At 38.8% G+C, this 26,576-nt stretch overlaps 1 protein-coding gene and 1 long non-coding RNA gene across 2 annotated transcripts in view; one reads left to right on the top strand and one right to left on the bottom strand.

The window, feature by feature from the left end:
• LOC135321490 (uncharacterized) overlaps positions 1-26,576 on the bottom strand; it is a 122,762-nt gene that overhangs the window by 14,223 nt on the left and 81,963 nt on the right. Inside the window, exons 5-6 of the long non-coding RNA XR_010381271.1 lie at positions 12,964-13,071; positions 10,897-10,986 (exon numbers count right to left, since the gene is read on the bottom strand). This is a non-coding gene — a long non-coding RNA (uncharacterized LOC135321490). The remainder of the gene's footprint in view (positions 1-10,896; positions 10,987-12,963; positions 13,072-26,576) is intronic.
• FIG4 (FIG4 phosphoinositide 5-phosphatase) overlaps positions 1-26,576 on the top strand; it is a 124,865-nt gene that overhangs the window by 86,601 nt on the left and 11,688 nt on the right. The window lies entirely within an intron of this gene.

Here is a 26,576-nt window from a genome sequence, read left to right as displayed (position 1 = left end):
GCCTGCCCTCGTTGTCCCGCCTACCAGTTCTCTGGGAGCTTTTAACTAAGCAACAAACGCCAATCAGTGTAGGTTAAAAAGAACATGAGCACACATATTATTAGTGCCTGCTATTCCCTGGTTCACCTATTCCAGGAGTATGTCTCACTCGTTTAAAAATTACCTCTAAGAAATAGTTCAAAATATAATACATAGAGTTTGGGTAAGAACTAGACTAATTTGGGATTCTTCCCGTGCATAATGAGCTAAAATTTGTTTACTGTTTTAGGACCATAAGGTTGAGTTTATTCCTTCCCTGAGCACATCTCACAATAAATAGCACTTACTCATCTTAGAGTGGATGTCCCTGGGTACGGGCTTCTGCTTGGGGAAGCATTTCAGAAGTCACAGGGTGCTCTCACACAGTCAGAATTAGGGCACCTTTTCACACCAATGAGGGGCGCATGACACTAGGTCACGATTAACTCAACTTTGTTGACTTTTCATGATATGTCACTTTCAGCAGTGAGTCCCTGAGTACTCTCTGGGGGCCCCCCCCCATTGACTTCATCTAGTCCTCTGCAGATGGTGGGCTCAGCTCTGCTGCGGGCTCAGAAAGTATTTCTGCCTTAATGGGTAACTCTTGTTATCTTTCCCAGACACCTGGGAGTACAATCTTTAAAGGTTTAAGGATTAGAACAGTTGAGAGGCAGGGATGAATGATTAATCAGCTCATTCCTTCCACAGACAGGAGATGATCGGTGATGGCAGATCCTCAGCCGAGGGAAACTAGGCTGTGACCCCTTCTCTCACCCCAGAAATGACCACTGAAGTCTTTCTTTCTCTTTGATTCTGGCCTTCATTTTTCTTTCTTTTTCTTTCACCCTCTTTGGCTTTCCTCATACATATTTTTCAATTTCTGATTATCTCTTTCTGCTCCCTCCTTACCCCCTATTTCTTTCACTTTTACCTTCCTCTCCTTTCCCCCTCTTTTTCCTTTGCCATTCTCTCTCCATCGCCTCCAGGGTATCTTTAGCTTTTTAAATTTTTGAACAGTAATCTCTACAAAACACAAGTCTCCTTTATGTATTTTAGGACAGCGCTTTTCAGATTGTAGCTCTTGACTCGTAAGTGGGCCATGAAATTAATTTAGTAGGTCTCCACACAACGAAATGAAAAGAAACAAAACTGAACTGAATTCAATAGAAGGCTCCAGTGCATGGCACATAGTGCGGTTAAGTCTCATTTCATGGAATTTTACTTCTATACATAAGTAATAGCGTGGATCAGTTTGGTGTGCAAAGTGCATTCCTCCCTGTGGGTGACAGTCACAGGCTGGATTTATATGAGTGCACCTTTTCTGAAACCTCCGAAATTAAAAATCTTAGCTCTGTTCCTTGTATCTAGGCACTTAACCAATGTCTGTCGATTGAATGAAAGTGTGTGTGAATGATTCCTGTCGGGACTAAATAGACAAAAGAGAGAGATCAGGAAGAAAAATGGTCAGGAAGAGATGAGAGAGGTTTCTGTGGTGTATCCAAAGCGGGAAAATGAATGCAGGCCGTGGGAAAATGAATGCAGGCCTTGGAAAATATGCTCTCATTATTCACAGTGAGTTGAGAGCTGGGGTGACCTTGCAGGGGGAGGAGGAGGAGGCAGGACACCACACCTGAAGGTCAGAATGAAGAAACTGTTAGGTAGATGGATAAAGGAACAACAGAGAAAAGTGAGTGCCTCTTTGTGTGCATATTATCTACAATGGCATCTGTATACTATGTTCAACAAGAAAATCTAATAAAATAGGGTGAATTTTTTGAGGCTTTCAGAGAAAGGTTCTATCTAGAAAGGTTTCTGGCATATAGGGAATAATAAATGGAAATTTAATTATAGGTACCTGTGTTACTAATTCAGTGTATCTAAAATGACAGTGATATTTTTAAAATTTAGTATATTGCCTATTTTGGTGACTACAAAGCATACCAGTTGCGAGAACTTCCGCAGGTTCATGTGAGGTCTGAAGTACCCACTCGTAGTGTGGGGTTTTTTCCCAGGAACTTAGCTAGCTCTTCTGTAAGGTAAAGGATACTTATCTTCTAGGGAAAGCATCAAAGGCAGTAAATGGCAGGTATTTATTGAATATTCTCTGTGTGCCAGATTAGGGTTTGCATTACACAGTTGAGTGAGATACAGTCCCTGCCTCTGAGGGTTTCCCTTGACTGGGTCTGTGATTCCGGGTGGTGGGAGGTGCCCTGGGAGTGTTAGCTGAGGAGGCTGTGGGAGTGCAGAGAAGAATCTAAATCAGACAGAGATTCCTGGGCAGGCTTAATCCAATTCTAAGGGAAAATGGAGTGATCTGGTTGAAGGAGGCAAAGAGGGCAGAGGCTCAAGACCACACAGGAATTCCATGTCTAATGCAAGTACTTAGTGAGGAAGCTAGAGACAGACTCCTAGGAGCAAGATCAGAACGAGATGCTAAGTGAGAGTGACCCTTGTCCTCAAAGCCTGTTTTCATCAGGGAGTGATCAGCTTATATTTGCATTTTCAGAAAGGTCACTCTGGAAATAGCACGGAGAATGGATTGGAGGCAGAGAGATAAATGACCTATCTGTTGGAAACATCAGGACAAGAAAGTGATTGGAATCTGCTGCTGGCAGTTGAAATAAAAGGATTTGTATTGTAAAGGTAGAATCTGTAGGGCTTTGTAAAACTTGGCCATGGATTAGGTGTGAGGCAGTGTTAGAGGCAGGTGTTTTCCAGCTTGGTTGACTCAGTCTGGTCACCAGGATTGGAAATACATGACAAATGCAAGTTTGGGGCCTAAGGGAGTTCATTTGTAACAATAATAGAGCATCTAAGACAATTTGTCTGGGGCTCAAGGGGTTTTAGATTAGAGAGATTCAATAATTTGGGTTTTTTTTTCTGCTCTTCATTTAAAAATCAAGTAAGTTAAACCTCTTCTCCTTCTCTGAAGGGGGTCCAAGTTAAATAGATTATTATACATGCTTTTTAAACTTTCTGGAGATCCATGGTCCAATTAAAGGAAAAAAAATCCTTCAATTACTGATACAGATGAAGAATTTATGAGGGTGTTAAGTGTATTTTTAGCCCATAAAACACTGACTGACTTTTTACATGAGCAAGCAGGTTATTCCTGGGGGAACAGAGTGGATACCTAGAGGGCCATGTGAGGAGTATTACTCATTGGTTTTCTCAGCTCTGTATACAAGAATTACGTTTTGTACCTGTTGAACCTTTTGGTTTTTTTGTTGGTTTACCAAATTATCATCAATTTCGTGTATGGAAGGCGAGTGGGATGGTTTTGGGCAGATGGAGGGGTTGTTGGGCCTTGTGTTTTGTCTCCGTGGCTTCCTGACAGCCCTTCCTTCTGCACAGCAAAGATGTGTACCCAGGAATGATGTATTTGATGTATATGGTGCCCTTGTCTTCTCCAAGCATATGTGAGAGGTCTTTCCAGTGAAGGTAAAATTTCGATTGGAATACAAGAAAAAAACATTTCAATTTTATATTTAAATGTAGATTTGTCATCCTATGTGACTCAGAACCCCTTGGGGCTTTTACACATAATTTAAAAATAAAGTACAAATCCCATTAAGTCCTAATGGTGTTTAAAATCCACCAATAGGCATCAATAGTCTTTTAATGCTGTATTAGTAATTTTCCCTGTGTAACATTTTAATATTATTCATTTTCTTTATGGCCTTATGAAGAAATTTGAGGGATCCTATCATGGAAAGCAGTTGCATTATGTTTTCATAATTAAAGGCCTGCTCATATTCTATAAACATCCTTCTGTTATCCCTCCCAGTTTTTTCAGAACAGAAAGCCCTTGGTTTAAAAAAAAAATAAGCCCCATTATGTGATATTTTTTATTTGAAATTAATCTAAAAAGACTGCTAGTTTTTGGAAGGCAGGGCTTATCTGCCTTTGTATCCCCAGTCCCTAGCACAACACCTGGTTATGCAGTAATAAGCCTTAATAAATTATGAATGAATAATAGTTTTACCTCTTTAAGGAATATTATGCAATAGTTAAGTGTGAGGGAGGAAAAGGGAGAGATGTCAGAGTTAACAAATTGAGGCAGATGGTAAGACAAATGATAAATATTTATGAGTTTTTACTTTGCTATAGTATATTTTCAGTTTAAGATACAATAATAGAGTTCTTGGCAGGTGACATGGTGTAACACATTTATTGATTTGTGTGTGTTGAGCTATTCTTGCATCCCAAAGATGAATTCCACTTGAATGTGGTATATGATCCCTTTAATGTGCTGTTGAATTTGGTTTGCTGGTATTGAATTTTTTAAAGTTGAAGTATAGTTGATTTACAATGTTATAAGTGTACAGCAAAGTGATTCAGTTATATATGTCTGTGTGTATCATTTTCAGATTATTTCCCATTAGAAGGTATTACAAGAAGTTGAATATAGTTCCCTGTGCTATACAGTAGGACCTTGTTGCTTGTCTGTTTTATATATAGTAGTGTGTATCTGTTAATCCCAAACTCTTAGTTTACCCCTTCTCTGCCTTTCCCCTTTGGTAACCATAAGTTGATTTTCTATGTCTGTGAGTCTTTTTCTGCTTTACAAATAAGTTCCTTTGTATCATTTTTTTTTAGATTCCACATATAAGTGATATCATATGATACTTGTCTTTCTTTGTCTGACATACTTCACTTAGTGTGTTAATTGCTAGGTCCATCCATGTTGCTGCCAATAGTATTATTTTATTCTTTTTTTTACAGCTGAGTAATATTCCATTATATACACCTATTTGTATACACACACACACACACATCTTAATCCATTCATCTCTCAGTGGACATTTAAGTTGCTTTCATGTCTTGGCCATTGTAAATAGTGCTGCTGTGAACATTGGGGTGGATGTATCTTCGAATTAGAGTTTCCTCCAGATATATGCCCAGGAGTAGGATTGCTGTGTCATATGGTAGCTCTATTTTTATTTTTAAGGAACATCCATACTGTTCTCTGTAGTGGCTGCACCAATTTACATTCCCACCAACAGTATAGGAGAGTACCCTTTTCTCCATGCCCTCTCCAGCATTTATTATTTGTAGATTTTTTAATCTTAGCCATTATGACTAGTGTGAGGTGATACCTCATTGTAGTTTTGATTTGCAAGATATATCTCTAATAATTAGTGATACAGAGCATCTTTTCATGCCCCTGTTGGTTATTTGTATGTCTTCTTTGCAGAAATACCTATTTAGGTCTTTGGCCAGTTTTTTTTTTATTGGGTTGTTTATTTGATATTGAATTCTCTAAGCTATTTGTATATTTTGGAAACTAATCCCTGTCAGTCACATCATTTGCAAATATTTTCTCACATTCTGTTGGTTGTCTTTTTGTTTTATGGTTTCTTTTGCTGTACAACAGCTTTTAAGTTTAATTAGGTCCTGTTTATTTTGTTTTTGTTGTTTTTATTCTAGGATATGGATCCAAACAAATACTGCTGCAATTTATGTCGAAGAATGTTCTGTGTTCTCCTCTAGGAGTTTAGAATATCTGGTCTTACATTTAGGTCTTTAATTCATTCTGAGTTTATTTTTGTATATGGTATTAGAGAATGTTCTAATTTCATTCTTTCACATGTAGCTGTCCAGTTCTCTCAGCACCACTTATTGAAGAGACTGTCTTTTCTCCATTGTATATCCTTGCCTCCTTTGTTGTAGATTAATCAACCATACATGTGTGGGCTTATTTCTGGGCTTTCTATCTTGCTCCATTGATCTATATGTCTGTTTTAGTGCCAGTACTCTACTGTTATAATTACAGTAGTTTTGTAGTATAGTCTGAAGTCAGGGAGCATGATTCCTCCAGCTCAATTCTTAAGATTTTTTTGGCTTTTGTTGTCTTTCATGTCTCTGTACAAATTTTTTTAAAAAAATTTGTTCCAATTCTGTGAAGAATCCATTTGTAATTTGATAGAGATTGCATTGAATTTATAGGTTACCTTGACTAATATGTCATTTTAACAATGTTGATTCTTCCAAGAACATGGTGTATCTTTCCATCTATTTGTGCTGTCTTCAGTTTCTTTCTTCAGCATCTTATAGTTTTTGGAGTACAGGTCAGTTATTTGCTACCTTAGGTAGGTTTATTCCTAGGTATTTTATTCTTTTTGATGTGATGGTAAATGGGATTGTTTTCTTAATTTCTTTCTGATTTCTGTTATTGGTATATAGAAATGCAACAGATTTCTGTATATTAATTTTGTATCCTGCAACTTTACTGAATTTATTGATGAGCTCTAGTAGTTTTCTGGTGGCATATTTAGGATTTTCTATGTATAGTATCATGTCACCTGCAAAGAGTGACAGTTTTACTTCTTCCTTTCCAATTTGGATTCCTTTTGTTTTTCTTCTAATTGCTGTGGCTAGGACTTCCAAAACTATATTGAATAGAAATGGCGACAGTAGGCATCTTTGTATTGTTCCTGATCTTAGAGGAAATCCTTTCAGCTTTTCACTGAGTATGAAGTTAGCTGTGGGTTTGTTATATATGGCCTTTGTTTTGTTGAGGTATGTTCCCTCTGTGCCCACTTTCTGGAGAATTGGTGTCATAAATAAATGTTGAATTTTATCAGAAGCTTTTTCTGCATCTATTGAGATAATCATATGGTTTTTATTCTTCAATTTGTTAATGTCACATTGATTTGCAGATACTGAAAAATCCTTGCATCCCTGGGATAAATCCCACTTGATTAAGATGTATGGTCCTTTAATGTATTGTTGGATTGCTTTGCCTATATTTTTTTGAGGATTTTTGTGTCTGTGTTTATCAGCAATATTGACCTGTAAGTTTCTTTTTTATATTTTGGTATCAGGGTGATTGATAGTGGCCTCATAGGATCTCAAAAGTTCTCCTTCCTCTGCAATTTTTAGGAATAGTTTCAGAAGGGTAAGTGTCAACTCTTTAAATTTTTGGTAGAATTTGCCCGTGAAGCTATCTAATCCTGGACTTTTGTTTGTTGGGAGTTTTTCCATTACTGATTCAATTTCAGTACTAACAATTGGTCTATTCTTCTATTTCTGTTTTCTATTTCTTCCTGGGTCAGTCTACCTTTGTAAGAATTTGTCCATCTCTTCTAGATTGTCCATTTTATTGGTGTATAGTTGCTTGTGGTAGTCTCTTACGATCCTTGGTATTTCTGTGATTATCAGTTGTGATGTCTCCTCTTTCATATATGTTTATTGATTTGGGTCCTTTCTTTTTTTCTTTGTTAGTATTTTATATATTTTGTTTATATTTTCAGAGAGCCAACCCTTGGTTTTGTTAATCTCTTCTATTATTTTCCTATTCTGCTCTGATCTTTATTACTTCCTTTCTTCTGCCAACTTCTGGATTAGTTTGTTCTTGTTCTAGTTCCTTGACATATGTTAGATTGTTTATTTGAGATCTTTTTTCTTGATGAATGTATTTATCTCTATTAACTTGCCTCTTAGAACTGCTTTTGCTGCATCCCGTGAGTTTTGGTATATTGTGTTTCTGTTCCTGTTTGTCTCAAGATATTTTTTATTTCTCTTTTGATTTCTTCTTTGACCCACTGGTTGTTCAGGAGCGTGTTGTTTAATTTGCATGTCTTTGTTTTTCAGCCTTCCTCTTATTATGGATTTTTAGTTTCATTCCACTGTGATCAGTAAAGATACTTGGTATAATTCCTGTCTTCTTAAATTTGTTGAGGCCTGTTTTAGACGTCTACTAGAAAATGTTCCATCTGCACCTGAGAAGAATGTATATTCTGCTGCTGTTGGATGGAATGTTCTATATATGTCTGTTAGGTGTATTGGCCTGCAGTTTTATTCAAATTGTTTTCTTATTTTCTTTCTGGATGACCTATCCATTGTTGAGAGTGGGGTATTAACGTCCCCAACTATTATTGTATTGCTGTTTATTTCTCCTTTAGTTAGTTTTGCATTATATATTTAGGTTCTCCAATGTTAGGTATATAACTGTTTATGATTGTTAGGTCTTCTTGGTGGTTTAACCCCCTTTATCATTATATAGTGACTTCCATTGTCTCTTTTAGACTATTTTTAACTTAGTCTATATTCTGTTTGGTTTAAGTGTAGTGACTGCTGCTTTCTTTGGTTACCAGTTGCTTGAAATATCTTTTTCTATCCCTTCATTCTATCTTTGTCCTTAAAACTAAAGTGAGCTTCTTGTAGGCAGCATATCATCACATCTTTTTTTTCAGCCACTGTGTATCTTTTGGATAATTTAATCCATTTACATTTGTAAAAATTGATAGGCAAGGACCTACTATTGCCATTTTGTTCATTGTTTTCTGTTTCGTAGATCCTTTGTTCCTTGCTTCCTCTTGTTTCTTCTTCTGTGATTTGATGGCTTTTTGAAGCAATCTACTTTCATAATCTTTTATGTATCTAGTACAAGTTTTTTCCTTCTGGTTACCACTGAGGCTTACATAAAGTACCTCACACTTATAATATACTATTTTAAGGTGATAATAACTTATCTTCAATAGCAAACCTTATGCTTTTACATCTCTCCTCCCTCCATTTTAGGTTCCTGATGTTACCATTTACCTCTTTTTTATATTATATATTCAGTTACAAATTACTTTAGTCATGTTTAATACATTTGTTTTTTAACTTTTAAACTAGAATTGCATGTTAATTACACACCACCATTACAATATTAGAGACTGACTATTTTACTACCAGTGAGATTTACACAATCACATGTTCTTGTGACATCAACTGTCACCCTTTTATTTCCACTGTCCACTGAGCTCCTTGGCCAGAAAGAGCCACTGTTCAGCTCTGTAGAAGCAAAGGGCCTCTGGCTGTGATCTCTGTTCAGTCTGCAGGGAGGAATGCGTTTTGCCAACATCTGAGTTCTAGTCACTGTCAGCCCTGCGCCCTTCTCCATTTGTATCGGATTCCCTGTGGTCAAGCTCCACAGATTTCCCCAGTGATCCTTGTGAGGTGAGACTCAAGTGGGCCTCCTGGGAAGCACCCTGCAATGCTGGTGGAACTGGATCTTCACTTTGGGCTCTTTTTTCCCCCCACTGTAGAAACAATGGGCCTGGGAGCCCTCTTGTGTGGCCCTATGATGATCCAGGGGATGGGATGGGCAGTGTGGTCAGAGTGTAGCCATTCCTCTTACCTTTCTAATGCTGTCCTTGTTGGTCTCTGTGGGAGGGGGTGCTTTCACCTCCCCCCACCCCGTGTTCTGGGATTTTCACAATGGTGTCTTGTCTTAAGGATAGTTGCTAGTTGGTCTTCTTGTGAGGGGGACTGACATTGGGGACAAACGACCTCTTATTTTCTGTTCCTTGCTGCTACCAAATTGCTGAATCTCTTCTAAAGAATTACTCAAAAATTTCCCTCATGTGTAACTGTCTCTTGGAATCCCTTGATCAACATACTAGAATTAAATCATGATTTCCTGATTTCCATCTGCCTGTTGTTTCCAAATACATGAAACACTTAACAGTTTTGCTTTGTTTTTGTATTTAGCATATTCTTAGAATCTTGTGATTTAAAAAAATTACAGCAGTTTGATCTCAGTTGCAAAAAAGGAAAATTTTTACCTTAAAAAACAACTTACCTCTCAAACCCACTTTCTATGAGCTTTCAAAAACACTCTTTATAAGATAATTTACATCCATTAGTAAAGGGTCACAGTTTCTATTCTGTATGTATGATGTCACCAAAACACTAATTAAGCCCCAAAATATCTGAATAAAATATATCCTGTCTTTATCCAGAAGAGGGACTTGAGACTATCTTGACTTTCTTAACCATTTTGTTTTATGATTTATAATTGTGTTAAAGTTCATTACTGAATGTCAAAATAAAGTCAGTTAGTTCTTTTTAAGCATTGTACATCCAAGTAATACCTCTTTAAAAATAAAACTCTTTCAGGTGTATTTCAGAAGATGAATAGCTACACTGGTAGTTCCTTTATGTATTTAGAAAAGAGGAAAGTAAACTGACTAAATACTTATTTTTAATAATAGAATAGAGCTAGGATAAACATTCTGATAATCTCAGAAGCTTCAGTAAATATTTAGTAGACAGAAAAAGAGCAAAAATGTAATTTTAGGTATCTTTTTGGGAACTCTAGATAAAATTATATTTGCAGCTTCTCAGACCAATAACTTTGTCTTACATACTCTTTTATACTCAGTATCATTCTTACCCAAAGATTTTGCTTCTACTTATTTTCACAGTTTTAATACAGCAGATATTACTCTTCTTGGATTTTCTCATGCTGTAACAGAATCCGTTATTGGGTTATTTATAGATGATATAAGTAAATTGAATGTATTGTTTACTAGTTTATAATTTCATTTTAGCCTTTTTGTTTTTATATCTAGAGTCTTGGATGTTTCCCAACAGTCTCATAATGAGAAAATCAGTTGGTATCGTCTGAATTCTTCATATTCATCTGTTTCCCAAAGCCTAGCTGTAATGGCGTCTAGAGATATAAGGATACAGTCAAACGTGTGTGGAAAGGCCCCATTTGTGCACACACATGTGTTTAGCATATTTGGACCATGATATTTGAGAACTGGAAGATGTTTAGAGATCACTGGACTCAGTCCTCTGATTTTTCTAAGAAAACAAGCCCTAGAGAGGGTCAGCAGCTCAGTCAGAGTTACAGAACTTAAGTGATAAAGCTGGGACTCAAATTCATTTCCCTGAGACTTAAACCCAAAATCCAATACATGATCTCCTGAGCCAGGCAGCTGGAAATTTTCTAACCCATACTCCCATTGGTACAGCCGAAAGTGAGGGAGCCTCCCACAGGCAGCATGGACAGAAACAAACAGTGACAGCTAGTACCTCGTCACCAAAGGGAGAAAAGGAAAATGGTAAAAAGTCTAAAGCAGTTGAGTTTCAACTTACCACTTTTTTCACAGAACACCAGTTGAAAGTTTCTCCAGACTTCAGTATCTGGCAGGTACTTTCTTACAAATGAACAAATTAAGCCTGTCACTTTAAGAAAAACAGTTGTGAGTATTTGTTACAGTGATAAAATTAGATGTTTCAAGCCAAAATTAAAATTTTGAAAAACTTGTATCCACCATCATAAGCAATAATTAAATATTTTTCTATTGAGTTTGGTAACAACCTTAACAAATGTGATTTTTTTTTTGATATTGTGTAATGAAATGTGTTACCATTTGGAAGCTCTCATAACTCAGTGAGCCAATATCGTCCAAATGACCAATGCATGCTATTTAAAAAAATCACCATGGGTAAGAAAACCAATTCCAAGTGCAAGATACACCAGTGGACTTTAAAATGAAAGTATATGAAAAGTTCATTGATGTGATTTCAGATTCTACATTGCAACTAACCTTTAAGAAACTTACCAAGTTTCGGTATAGTATCAAAGAAAAATATCCTCAGTTATCTGGGAAGATTATTAAAATGCTTCTTCCTTTTCCAATTACGTATCTCTGTGAGGTCAGATTTTCCTCTTAAACTTCAACCAAAGCAACATATTATGACGTATTTAGCTAACAGCAGATTTGAGAATTCAGTTATCATCTTCTGTTACACCAGACATTGAAGAGATTTGCTAACATCTCTCCAGTGTCTTCAAAGTAAAACACTGCTTCCTTTTAAGTTTTCTTTTGTTTGGGAAAATAGTTATTTTTCATTAAAATACTTGTTAATATTTATTAGATTTATTAAGTTAATAAATACTTTAAAATTTCTCATATAGTAAAAATTAGTAGATATAACCCAATAAAACAAAGCTTATTGGGGTCTGCAATAATTAAGAGTATAAAGGGGTCCTGAGACTAGAAAGGCATAGACTATTTGACCAGTTATGTCAGTAGGAGTGCCGAGGCATCCAAGGCATTACTACAGTATAACCCTGTTCAGTCCTTGCCAGCAGAATGATATTCCTGACTGGTTGAAGAAATGTTTATTTTCTATAGTGTTTTATTATTTAAGGAATTAAGGAAGTAGTTTATTTTTAAAGTTTTCTATAAAAAAATTGTTTGAACCCTGCTCCAAATAACGGAATATCTAACTCAACTAGTTTAAATGGTAAGATAATTTATCATTTTACTTCACTGAAAGATGGCAGATGGGGCAGGTTCCAGAGCGGGTTGTTTCTTCCCATCTGTCTGCTCTCCCGTCTTCAGCAAGTTGTGTGCAGTAGGTCCAGGTACCTCAGGCAGACAAGGTAGTACATAAGGAGAAGAGGAACCTTTTCCCTATGGCATTTCCGTAGGAGCAAAGGGTCCCAGGGACTGCCCAGCAGGCCTCTCCTCATGCCACGGTGGCCAGCATTGGGTCACATGCCAGTCCCTAAAAGTGTCCCTGCCAAGGGCCATGGGTTTGCTGATTGGCTTAAAATAACCATTTTGGGGGACATGGATATAAGGAAGTCATCCACAATGACTTAGTTACTAAAACAACAAAAAAAGAAAATCCTTTGTACTTATCCAGTTAACTAGAAATTCATTTTCACAGGTGCCCAGTGAGGCAGCATGAATCTGTGGAAAGAATTCTAAACATGAGACTCAGGAGCCCAGGGGTCTGGTCCTACATCTGGTATTGCTGAGCTGTGGGTCCTTCCCTGTTGGGGCCATCTCCCTGTCTGTAAAGTGAGGGCTTGGTCGAGAGCACTGGTTCCTTTCTTCACTCGCTCACTCAGTGATATTTATAGAGTGCTTACCCTGTTGTGGAGGTCACGGGGAAGGATACAGATACGCACTAGAATATTGCCTGTTAAACCACAACAGATGTTCTTCCTCCTGCACTACACACACACTGAGAGCCCCAAGGGGTGTAAGGTCCAAACTGTCTTCTTCACTCATAGAATAAACTTGTTTAATGCCTTCAGCAAAGAGCCCTTGCCTCAAAACTCATTAGCAAACAGTTACATCATACAAATTCTCTCTCATCTTATTAAAATGTAAAATGTATTCAGAAGTGAGAACATATACTCACAAATGTGTTCTAAAAAAGATTGTCTCAGGGAAGATGCTCGTGGGCCTGGCTGGCCGTGATCATTGCAGTTCCCTCAGTATCAGGAAGAGCTTGATGCAGAGAAGCAAGCTGTGAAGAGACAGAAAAGACAGCCATGAGAAATGAGACTGTGTTCTCCGAATACCCAAAGGCATGCTTACACTTTATTTTTCAGATAAGATGCTTAGGAAGGTTTTATTTATTTAAACCAAGCTACTAAAATTTTGCAGACCTTTCTCATATGCAGTGTTGGTTAATTTTTCATGTCACATGAAATGCTGAGATAGCTGGGAGTATTTATCTTTGAGCTGAGACTTATGTGACCATTCCCTCAAGAAATATTTGAATTACTGTCAGGTGAAGCAGGGCTTTTTAAAGTTGTTTTGGGATCAATAAGTGGAACATATAGGGAGGAAGATTTAGGGCCACTGAATAGAGTCTTTCCAACAATTAAAGCAATCAACAGTAACATGTGAATACTGCATTATTATAAATGTCATGAGTTCCTCCATCACTGAGAGTCTCAAGCAGAGGCTGGCTAACCTATCAGCAGTGCTGTGGAGAGTTTCTTCATGTGATCTGAGGTTGGACAAGATGATTTGGAAGGAAGGTCACCTCTGAGATTCTATATTTATCATATCACAGCCATGAGACATTTATCTGCTGACTGGAATCATTAGCAGAAAGTAAGTGACTCTTCGTTCATCAAATAGTTAGTAAGTACCTACTATGTGCAAGACACTGTTCTAGACACTGGAGATACAGTAAAGAACAGGACTGACAACATTTCTCAGGGCACTTGTACTTTAAGATAGACAGACAAGCATTGAACTAATAAGACAATTTCATATTAGGATAAATGCTTTGAAGAACACAGACCAGGATGGTGGGAGAGAATGGTTGGGGCAGGTAAGGGTCAGGAGCTGTTTTAGATTAGGTTTTGAAAGAAAGTCTCTCTGAGGAGTTAATGTTCGACCTGAGACCTGAATGCAGAGGAGGTGTCTGTCCTGAGATGACTTGGGAGTGTTCCAAGCAGAAAGAACATGCACAGAAGACCAGGGCAGGAACAAGCAAACAAGACATAAAGATGGTCGACAGGCACATGAAAAGATGCTCAGCATCGCTAACTACTAGAGAAATACATTGAGGTATCACCTTAACACCAGCCAGAATGGCCATCATTGAAAAGTCTACAAATAATAAATACTAGAGACGTTGTGGAGAAAAGGGAACCCTCCAACACTGTTGGTGGGAACGTAAATTGGTGCAGCCACTATGGAGGTTCCTTAAAAATTAAAAGCAGAGTTATCATATGCTCCAGCAATCCCACTCCTGGGCATATATCCAGAGAAAACTCTAATTCAAAAAGATACATGCACCCCAGTGTTCACAGCAGCACTATAATAGCCAAGATATGGAAGCAACCTAAGTATCCATCAACAGATGAATGGATAAAGGGGTGTGTGTGTGTGATGGCATATTAGTCAACCTTTAAAAAGAGTGAAATAATGCCATTTGCAGCAATGTGAATAGACCTAGAGATTATCATACTAAGTGAAGTCTGACAGAGAAAGACAAATAACGTATCACTTGATATAAGTGGACTTATTTACAAAACAGAAACAGACTTATATAGAAAATGAATTTATGGTTACCAAAGGGGAAAAGAGGAGAATGGTAAATTTGGGATTAACAGACACAAACTATTATATATAAAATAGATAATAAAGTCTGACTGTATAGCACAGGGAACCATATTCAATATCTTATAACAACCTATAATGGAAAAGAATCTGAAAAATATAGAATATGTTTTATATATATACATACATACATATATAACTGAATTACTTTGCTGTACATCAGAAACTAACTCAACATTGTAAATCAACCATACTTCAATGAAAAAGCATATAAGTGAAAATACAGCAAAAACATTTTATTTTTTTAAAAAAGATGCAAACAGAAAGCCAAGTGAGAGGCATAGAGGAAGGTGCTTTGGGATGGAGTAAGGCATAGGTAGGGGCCAGATCTTACAGGAGATTAGCCATTTTTTATCCAGTGAGAAGCCATGGGGGGCAGGGGGAGTTTTCAGTAAGGACTGGCATGCTCTTATTCACTCTCTAAAAGATGACTATGGGTGCTTTCTGGAAGGTGAATTGTAGGGGCCAAGGATGTAAGTAAGCAAAGAGGGGAATAGTAGGAAATGCAAGAGAAGTGTGGTTTCGTAGAAACCAAGAGAAGAAAATGTTTCAAGAAAGGAGGAGTGGGCAGCAGTGCTGAACACTGAAAAATTAACAGGAAGGTATTGATGACCTTGATGAGCAAATGTTTATGGGTGGTAGCATTGCAAGCCCACTTCAGTGAGTTTAGGGAAAAATGGGAAGTGAGTAAGAATATGGGAACAGAAACCATTTAAAAAATTTTTTTGCTGTGCAGGGGTGCAAAGAAATAGGACTATATTCAGAGGAGAATATGAAATCAAAGGATCATTCTAAGATAGGTAGCTTCTCTGTGCTGATAGATGGGGACCTGCAGAGAGGCAGATACTACAGATACTGGACAGAGTGGGTAAGTGCAGGAGAGAGGTCCTCGAAAGGGCATGGTGAATTGTTTTGCATTTTTATTGAAATCTATTAATTTCATTATCTGTGATTTCAATTAGTTTGTTGGAATGTTCTCGTATTAAGTTGAACTGTATGAAGTTACCAATATTCATACATTTTTGACCTACAAAAGCAGCAGGTAGCATATAATTCTACCTAACAGAATTAGGATTTTCAACCGTAATTTAAAATTTCTCTCATAGGTCTTTATAGTTTATTTCCAAATTTAAAATGTATATAATCTCAAACTTACCTAAAAGTTGCAACTACAGAACAAAGAACATTTCCCTCCCTGCCACAAACCATTTGAGAATAAGTTGCAGACTGTCTCTCCCTAACATTTGAGTGGGTCTTTTCTATAAATAAGAACATTTTCCTATAAAATCACAGTACAATCTAGTAAAATCAGGAAATTAACATCAAGATATTGGTACCAACTAATCCGTCAGTCCCATTCAAGCTTTGGCCAATTGTCCCAATAACATCCTTAATCCCAAAAGGAATTAGTCCAGCTTCTCACATTGCACTTAGTTGTCATGTGCCTTTAGTCTCCTTCATTCTGGAAAAATTCCTCAGTCTTCCTTGATTTTCATGACGTTGACACTTTGACAAATACAGGCCAATTATTTTGTGGAACAGCTCTCAATTTGAGTTTGCCATGATTACCTTCAGATTGGCACTTTGGTAGCCAGCCATCAAACTAGTCCCACCTCCCATTATTCCCACCCTTATACAGTCTCCTCCGACACTACTGGAGTTGATCCTTGTGACCAAGAGCATAACAGAGTAGAAGTGGTTAGGAATACCTCTAAGACTGAACCAGGAAGAAACAGAAAATATGAACAGACCAGTAATCAGTACTGAGATTAAGTCAGTAATGAAAAAAACTCCCAACAAACAAAAGTCCAGGACCAGATGGCTTCACAGGCATATTTTACCAAACATTTAAAGAAGAGTTATCACCCATCCTTCTGAAAATATTCCAAAAAAATTGCAGAGGAAAGAGAACTGAATTCATCCTATGAGGTCACCATCATGCTGATACCAAAAGCAGACACAGCTATCACACACAAAAAATTGTAAGTCAGTATCACTGATGAACATAGATGCAAAAGTCCTCAACAGAATACAGGCAAACCAACGCAACAATACATTAAAAGGAGCAGACAGCATGATCAAGTGGGAGTTATCCCAGGGATACAAGGATTGTTTTCAATATCCACAAGTCAATCGATGTGATACACCACATTAACAAATTGAAGAATAAAAACCACAGTCATCTCAATAGATGCAGAAAAAGCTTTTGATAAAATTCAACATTCATTTATGATAAAAACTCTCCAGAAAGTGGGCACAGAGGGAACATACCTCAACATAAAAGGCCATATATGACAAATGCACAGCCAGCTTCCTACTCAGTGGTGAAAAGCTAAAAGCATTCCTTCCAAGAATAGGAACAAGACAAGAATGCCCACTGCACCAATTTTATTCTGCATACTTTTGAAAGTCCTAGCCACAGCAATCAGGGAAGAAAAACAAATAAAAGGAATCCAAATTGGAAAGGAAGAAGTAAAACCATCACTGTTTGCAGATGACATGTTACGATGCATAGAAAAAACCTAAAAAAACCTAAAAATGCCACCAGAAAACTACTAGAGCTCATCAGGTAACTCAGTAAAGTTGCAGGATACAAGATTAATATACAGAAATCTGGTGCATTTCTATACATTAACAACAGAGTATCAGAAAGAGAAACTAAGGAAACAGTCCCATTTACCATCACATTAAAAAGAATAAAATACCTAGGAATAAACCTACCTAAGGAAGCAAATGACCCGTACTCCAAAAACTGGAAGATGCTAATGAGAGAATTGTAGACGACATAAACAGATGGAAAGATATACTATGTTCTTGGATTGGAAGAATCAATAGTTAACTGTTAAAAATAACCAAACTACCCAATGCAATCTACAGATTCAGGGCAAACCCTATCTTATACCAATGACATTTTTTTTTAACAGAACTTGAACAAAAAATGTTAAAATTTGTATGGAAACACAAAAGACCCCAGATAGCCAAAACAATCTTGAGATGGAAGAATCAAGGTGGAGGAATCACACTCCCTGACTTCAGACTATATACAAAGATACAGTAATCAAAACAGTATGAGGGAGTTCCAGTCAAGGTGGCAGAGTGGTAGGACCACAAGCTTGCCTTTCCTCGTGACTACAATGAAACCACAAGTGAATGCTAAACAACCATCGGAAAAAGACTGGAACCTAGCAAAAAAGATCTTCTGCAACTGGAAACATAAAGAGGGAACCACAGCAGGACAGTAGGAGAGGCGTGCTCGCAATACAATTGGGCCCCATACCCCCCAGATGGGTGACCCACAAGCTGAGGACCCAAAGGCCCTCCCATAGGAGTGAGAGCTCTAAGCCCCGCGTCAGGCTCCCCAGCTCCAGTCCTGGAATTGGAAAGAGAAGGAGAACCCAGGACATCTGGTTTTGAAGGCCAGCAGGGCTTGGCTCTGGGAGCCTCATGGGACTGGGGGAAATGGAGACTCCATTCACTTAAGAAGTGTACATGGAAACTCGTGTGCACCAGGTCCAAGGGCAGAGGCAGTGATTTCATAGGAACCTGGGCCAGATCTGCCTGCTAGTTTTAGAGGGTCTCCTGGGGACATGGGGGGACAGCTGCATCTCACTCAGGGGACATAAAAGCTGGTTGCAGACATTCTGGGAGTGTTAATCTACATGAGCTTTCCTGGAGGCTGACATCTTGATTGGATCATTAGCACCAAGACCTAGCCCCACCCAACAGCCTGTAGGGAAGCCTCAGGCCAAACAAAGTACAGGATGGGAACACAGCCCCACTCATCAGTAGACTTCCTAAGCCACAAAGGCCTCTAGACACAGCCCTACCCACCAGAGGTCCAGGACCAAGCTTCACCCAGCAGTGGGCAGGCACTGGCTCCTCCTGCCAGGAAACCTGCATAAGCCTCTAGTCCAGCCTCACCCACCAGAGAGCAGATACTAGAAATAAGGAAACAATAATCCCGAAGCCTGTGGAAGGAATCCGCAAACACATAGATATGTTCAGAGAACTCAAGAAGAGTATAGATGCACAGAGTGAAGTTTTTAGCAAAGAGTTGGAAAATATAAAGAATATCCAAACAGAGTTGAAGAATAAAATCACTGAAATGAACAATACACTAGAAGGAACCAAGAATAGACTAAATGAGGCAGAAGAACGGATCAGTGAGCTAGAAGACAAGTTAGTGGAAATCACTACTTCAGAACAAAAAAAAAAAAAAAGAAAAAAGAATAAAAATGAATGAGGATGGTTTAAGAGAACTCTGGGACAACATGAAGCGCTCTAATATTTGCATTATAGAGGTCCCAGAAAGAAGAGAGAAAGGACCTGAGAAAATCTTTGTAGAGATAATAACCGAAAACTTCCAACTTGGGAAAGGAAATAGTCATTCAAGTCCTGGAAGCGCAGAGAGCACCACACAGAATCAGGCCAAAGAGAGGAACACACCAAGGCACACAGTCATCAAACTGACAACAAGTAAGGATAAGGAGAAAATATAGTAAGCGAGAGAAAAGCAATGAATCACATACAAGGGAACTCCCATAAGGTTATCAGCTGATTTTTCAGCAGAAACTCTACAGGCCAGAAGGGAGTGGCACGATATATTTAAAGTGATGCAAGGGGGAAACTGACAACCAAGAATACTCTATCCAGCAAGTCTCGATCAGACTTGATGGAGAAATCAAAAGCTTCACAGATAAACAAAAGCTGAAAGATTTCAGTACCACCAAACCAGCTTTACAACAAATGTTAAAGGACCTTCTCTAGTCATCAAACCATAAGAAAAGAGAACAAGAAGAAAAGAAAAGAAAAAAAGAGATCTATAAAATATTGCTTTGGCTGTTTGGGGTCTTTTGTGGTCCCTTATAAATTTTGGAATTGTTTGTTCTAGTTCTGTGAGGAATGTCACGAGTATTTTGATGGGGGTTGTGTTGGATCTGTAGATTGCTTTGGGTAATGTGGCCATTTTGATAGTGCTGATTCTTCCAGTCCAAGAGCACAAGAAATCTTTCCATTTCTTTGTGTCATTTTGGTTTTCAGAGTTTAGGTGACCTCCCTGGTTGAGTTTATTTCTAGGTCTTTGTTGTTTTTGATGTAATGGAAATGTCTCTGCCAGTTATAAAATTCTGGTTTTTGAAGTAAAAAAAGTGAGTGAAGGGCTGCAAATGGCAAAAGACCCTTCTTTTTTATGGGTGAGTTGTATTCCATTACATATATATACATATACATACACACTGCATCTCTATTATCTATTCAACTGTTGACATGCACTTAGGAGGCTTCCATATCTTGACAATTAGAAATAATGTTGCTGTTAATAGCAAAAAAAAAAAGTATGATACTGGCACAAAAACAGACATAGATCAATGGAACAGGATAGAAAGCCCAGAAATAAGCTCACACATGTATGGTTAGTTAATCTGCAGCAAAGGAGTCAGGGATATACAGTGGAGAAAAGACAGTCTCTTCAATAAGTGGTACTGGGAGAACTGGACAGCTACATGTAAAAGAATGAAATTAGAACATTCTCTAATACCATATACAAAAATAAACTCAGAATGGATTAAAGACCTAAATGTATGACCAGATACTCTCAAACTCCTAGAGGAAAATGTAGGCAGAACACTCTGACATAAATTACAGCAATAGTTTTTGGATTCATCTCCTAGAGTAATGTAAACAAAAGCAAAACAAATGAGGCCTAATTAAACTTAAACCTTTTGCACAGCAAAGGAAACCACGAACAAAACGAATAGACAGCCTATAGGGTGGGAGAAGATATTTGCAAATGATGTGACTGACAAGGTATTAATTTCCAAAATATGCAAACAGATTATACAGCTCAATAAAAAAAAAAATCAAAAAGTGGGCAGAAGACCTAAGTAGACATTTCTCCAAAGAAGACATACAGATGGCCAACAGGCACAGGAAGAGATGCTCAAGCATTCTAATTGTTAGAGAAATGCTAATCAAAACTACAGTGAGATATCTCCTTACTCCAGTCAGAATGGCCATCATCAAAAAGTCTACAAATAATAAATGCTGGAGAGGGTATGGAGAAAAAAGAATCCCTTTATACTGTTGGTAGGATACAAATTGCTGCGGCCACTATGGAAAACAGTATGGAGGTTCCTTAGCTAGAAATAGAGGTACCATATGACCCAGCAATCTCACTCCTGGGCATGTATCCCAAGAACTCTGATTTGAAAAGATACATGCACCCCAGTGTTTTATAAAAGCACTGTTTACAATAGCCAAAACATGGAAGCAGCCTAAGTGTCCATTAACAGATGAATGGATAAAGATGATGTGGTGTGTATATATATATATATATATACACACACAGACACATATACACAATTGAGTACTATTCAGCCATAAAAAAAGAATGAAATAATGCCATTGCATGAATGGACCTAGAGATTATCATATTAAGTGAAGTTAGACAAAGGCAAATAACATATATCACTTATATGTGAAAACTAAAAAAAATGATACAAATGAACTTCTTTACGGAACAGAAAGATTCAGCAGACGTGGAAAGCAAACTTATGGTTACCAGGAGGGAAAAGGGGTGGGGAGGGATAAATTGGGAGTTGGGGATTTGCAGATACAAACTACTATATGTAAAATACATAAACAACAGGATCCTACTGTATAGCACACAGAACTATATTCAATATCTTGTAATAACCTATAATGGAAAAGAATATGAAAAAGAATATGTATGTGACTGAATCACTTTGCTGTAGACTTGAAACTAACACAACATTGTAAATCAACTATACTTCAGTTTAAAAATTAATTAATTTAAAGAAGGAAATGGTTAGGTTATACAAGTGATCTCTTGGATCACTTGTTCTGGGGAAAGCAAGCTTCACAGTGTGAATGGCCCTATGGATAGGCCCAGATGGCAAGGATCTGAAGCGCCTAGCTAACAGCCAGTGAGAAACCAAGGCCTGCCAATCACGCGAGTGAGTGTGGAAGTGGAATCTCCAGCCCTAGTTAAACCTCAGGTTGACTATCACCCTGGCCAACAGCTGGACTTCGACCTTATAAAGACCTTAAACTGGAATCACCCAATTAAGCTACTCCCAGATTCCTGACTCCCAGAAGCTGTGACATAGTAAATGTATGTCAGCATAATGAATGCAGGCAGGAGTATCACAGGAGTAAGGTGGATTCTTTTCATTGCATCCCGCCAGGTGGCATTTCAGTTTACCCCATTTCTGATCATCTTTATTTCAGCCCCTTGATTAAAGTGGAATCTTGTGGGCTTTTCCACTGTAAAGTTGCTCTTTTTCCCCCGTCTCTTTTAACTAATGAATATTTCGTCAGAGATACTTTGAAACTCTGTATAAATCCCTTTCTTCATCAAAACTTTCAATTTTTTCATTTATTTATTTTTCTCAGTATGAGATTTTGGCTTTCTATTTTATTTGATGGGATATAGTCTGTCATTGTCATTATTTATTTTGATGCTCAAATTGTTCCAAATTTCACCCGAGTCCTTTCAACCTGGCTCCTGTGTTCTTTGGACACGTCCTCATCATTCTTTGAGTACTTCCTTGATTTCTGGCACAAGATGTTCTAAGCTCATCATGTTCTTTGCCTTCCCCAGCCCTGAAATCAGTCATTTCTCCAAGGACCTCCGATTCTTTTAAGTGGAAAATGTTATTAAAGCCAAAGTGTGGGCACTGGGTGTGCCTGTGGCCATTGAGGCATCACTGCTTCCAGGCCCACTCAAAGGACATATACATTTACACATATTCTTACACACATGCAAATATATAGACATATGTAAATATATATATGTGATATATACAAATAGATACTGCAAATTTTCTATATTATATAATATAAATATATACATTTATAGGTGTAATATAAATAAAATATAGATACATATCTTTACATCCACAAGTTCATACTGATCTAATTGTAGGGTACTCAGGGTTTATTCTAGCTTCCTCCCTTTCCATATTAGTGACTTCTTTCTCCAGCGAGAAACATGGCTCCCGTTACCCTTGGTGTATTTATTTATTTGATTAATTCCTGCATACATATCTCCCCCCACGTGGACACCCTCCATTCAGGTGCTTACACCCTTTTTGGAGACATCATCCTCTTGAAAGCCCTCCTTATCCCCTTGGGCCCCAGGCCACCCCTCCACCTGCTCTTCCCTATTCAGGCTTCTACATACCACCTCGGGCTGCCCACCCATGCAGACGCCCTCCTCACGCACTCAGGCCTGAACTACTCCCCTCCCCGGATCTGTCCTCTGTAAGATGGCCTTCTCACCCCACTTGGGCTCTGACACCCCACAGGCTGCCTCTCCTTGTTCTGCCCCAGCTAATGGCTTTAAGGCTGACTTGTTCAGGGGAGGAAGAGAGAGAGCAAGAGCAAGCATTGTGACTTGATGATGGATGTATGGATGTCAGCACTGAAGGAACGTTCTGCTCCCTCCCAGCTAAATTGAGAATTTCTTCTGCAGCAGTGGGTTCCAAATTTCTGGATACACCAGAATATCTCAGGAAGCTTATTGAAATATGAATCCTAAGCAAACAAAAGACAACACTAAAAGCAGGGAGCAACCAAACTGTCCTTAGAAAATGGTTAAATAGATTATAGGGAAGCATTCAGTTTTCATGTTAGACTTTTGGTTCCTCTTTACATTTTCTACATTTATATATTTATATTATTAATACTGACAGATTATGGGCCATGTTTTGTAATTTCCTATATTCAGGATTTTTTTTTTAAGGGATACAAAATACAGAATTCCAGACCCTATTGCTAGAGATTCTGATTCAGTACACCTGAGCTAAGGCCAGGGCATCTGTGCTTTATAAAATTCTCCATTGAATGTAATGAGCATCCAGGCTGTGGAACCCCTACTCCACCAAATCGTCCACAGGAGTTCCCTGGGCAGCTGTCCAAGTACCTACCTGGCAGCGCACCTGGCACTCCATCACAGACCAAGGTTAACAGAGACGAAACCACATGAGCCTTCTGAAAACTCAGGACAGGTCGTTATTTTTCTTTTTTGAAGGCTCATTGATCTTACTGAGCTCCTTCCGAAAGCCAGTTTTCTCTGATTCTTATTGTTATTAAAGTGAAGGATAACTCTGAAAAGATGCAGGTTAAGTACTCTTCAAAAGTATCAGGGTCATCAGAGAAGGACAGTCTGCTGTCCCTGCCAGGAGGAACCTAAGAGGACATGATGACTAACTGTAATGTATTCTGGATGGGATCCTGGAACAGAAAGAGGACAGTAGGTTAAAAAAACTAAGTATGGAGTTTAGTTAATAATGTATCAATATCAGTTCATTAATTGTAAGAAATGTACCAGCCTAATGGAAGACATCACTAATAGAGGAAATTGGGGTATGTATGGGGTATGTGGGAACTCTCTGTACAATAATTCTATAAATCTGAAGAAGTTCTACAGTAAAAATTCTGTTAGGAAACGGATACAGGAGATGTCACGATGTGATGTGACAGTGATAGCGCTCTGTATATCATCTGGAAAAAGTGAAAATATTCAATGGGCATGAGGAATATAAGGAGGTGTCATCACCTCTGTGTGGGAGATGAGGCACAGGACCATTACTGCAGCCCACTAGCCTGAGTTTTCAGGAGTGACAGGCCACTGATGCTGCTGTTCCAGGAAATCTGAGGACAGAAGGGACAGATTGCTCCCAAAGGTCACTGCGGAAATGTCTGATAGATGACCAGCTGCCTCGAGGGAGACTCTGGGCCTGCGTACAGGCACGGGGAAAGGATGACTCTGGGAGGAGGTGCCATTGTATTCGTTGCCCTTTGAGAACAGCTGTTACGTGCCTGGTGTGCAACCTGTCCTTTCTTGGCAGAACAGGCCCGGTGCTCTGCAGGGTAACCAGTCCCTGTTGGCTGTGGCTCAAAGCCAAGTGTGCTCTCATTAAACAGCCGAAATGTTCAAGTTATAGCCTACAAAACAGTGCAGCCAGATACTGTTGGCCGCTGCCCCAGTGTTTGTGATAATAGACACAGCTGAAACAGAGGAAAAACTGCATTTCTTTTTATACTAAGACAGATAATACATCCCACAAAATGGGAGGGAAATCATACAATGTATAAATTGCATCCTAAATTGGGAGCACTTTAGCTGTTTCAGGTCCCAAAATTATCCTATTTCACTTGTTTAAAACCAGAAGTCCTTTTAAAAACACCAGTGACATTTTTATTCCGCAGTTCTCAGAGAGAATGTAGGAAGGTATCATTCTGTCATACCTGGACCAATAAAAATATTAACGGCTATGGCCCGAACATTAAAAGTGCCACTGTTGTTACTCATATGCGAGTTTGTGGTAAACTATCCCTTTCGCCTTGTTGGGCAGAGAACACATATGTCTCCAGCTGATGCAGATGTTCCCTTCCTGTTCGAACTGTCCAGGAATGGGGTCCCTTGGGTGCCTGAGTGCTTGCTCCCGGGTCAAGCAAGAGAGCTGGAGCTGCTCTGCTCATTGGCTGGCTATGTGGGTCAGTTCGGTTGCAGGAAATATAATCCACTCTAGGTAGATTAAACAGAAAGTTATTTATTATAGGATTTTCAGTGGCTTTCAGAATCACTGAAGGGCTAAAGAGACAGACTGCAGACCAAGCTTCCAGGAATGACTCCCCAAACCACAAATCATCAGAGTGGCTGCTATGTCTGCCATGATCAGGATGGTATCCCAGCAGCTGCTGGCTGCAAAACCAGCCCCTCAGCTGTATAGCCCTTCAGGAAGCTGCCGCTGCGGTGGCTGACTCAAGAGCTTGTTGCCTTTGCCACAGTCTGCAGAACAGATACCCTACACCTTGCTTCTTCCCGTATGACTCAGTTCCAAATCAAAGCCTTTTTATGGACAAGTGGTGGGTAGAATCTAAATTACATTTTGAACCTGAAATGCAAGGGAGCCTGGATGTTATTTTTTGCTTTTCAGCCTCTGCACGCTAGAAGGAGAGTTCAGATGGATATTGAGGAATCTGATTTATGTTACCTGTCACAGTCTGCCGCCCTAGCTACCCAGTTATCCATGCACTCTCCTCTTGCTATAAGTAGAACCCACTCCCTCACCCATAATTATTGCATCCCACTCAAAGTCCAGGATCTCTGGGTTTTGTGCAGCTCTGTTTATCAGGTCCAGATGAGGCTGCTTGTGATCTAGTAACCTACAAACGACAAGACTGCCTGTCTGCTCCCAATATACACTGGAGGCAAAGGAAAATTGAAACTCTCCAGAAAGGGAGAGAATGGGAAACTTACAACTGCCATGTGTATTGGCAAATGTATACATTTGCCATGTGTATCATCAAATCCCATTAAGCAAGATTGGTGAAAGCACCCTGCTCACATGGTGGAGTCAGGTCCTTGGGAGCCATCGGAAGGACTCTCTTTCCATTAAGCCCCATGACCCAAATCGAACTGGTATCTTAGCCATCTCCCATTAGCTGCAATAAAAGTATAGCTGACAGGAAAATTTAAAAAACGACTGCCTAACTCCACTTGTACTTCTTTCTGCTGCCATGAGGCAATGCCTGATTAGCCAGATGCATATGAACCACAAGATTAAGGGCTCTATTACCGTCGCCCCACTCCCCTGGCATCTCTGCATCACTTAGATAGCAGTGTTCAGCCGTCTCTGAGGGGAGCAAGTCCTGATGGAGTAGAAATTGGAGCAGAGAAGAGTTTCTCTGAGAAAAGCCCTGGGTAAGGAGAGGTGGTGCGGCAGTGCCTACCTCAGCAGCAAGGACAGGATGGCCATGTAGACAACAGTGTGTCACATTTAGGGACCAGCTTTGGGGATGGGTGAAAAGTATACTTTAAAAATAGACATGCCTCATTGGTTCTGGGAAGAAGACAGCAGCAAC

This window comes from Camelus dromedarius, chromosome 6 (assembly GCF_036321535.1).
Source record: "Camelus dromedarius isolate mCamDro1 chromosome 6, mCamDro1.pat, whole genome shotgun sequence".
Taxonomy (NCBI): Eukaryota; Metazoa; Chordata; class Mammalia; order Artiodactyla; family Camelidae; genus Camelus; species Camelus dromedarius.
Note: the sequence above shows the minus strand (reverse complement) of the source record. Positions and strands in the feature narration are given on the sequence as shown.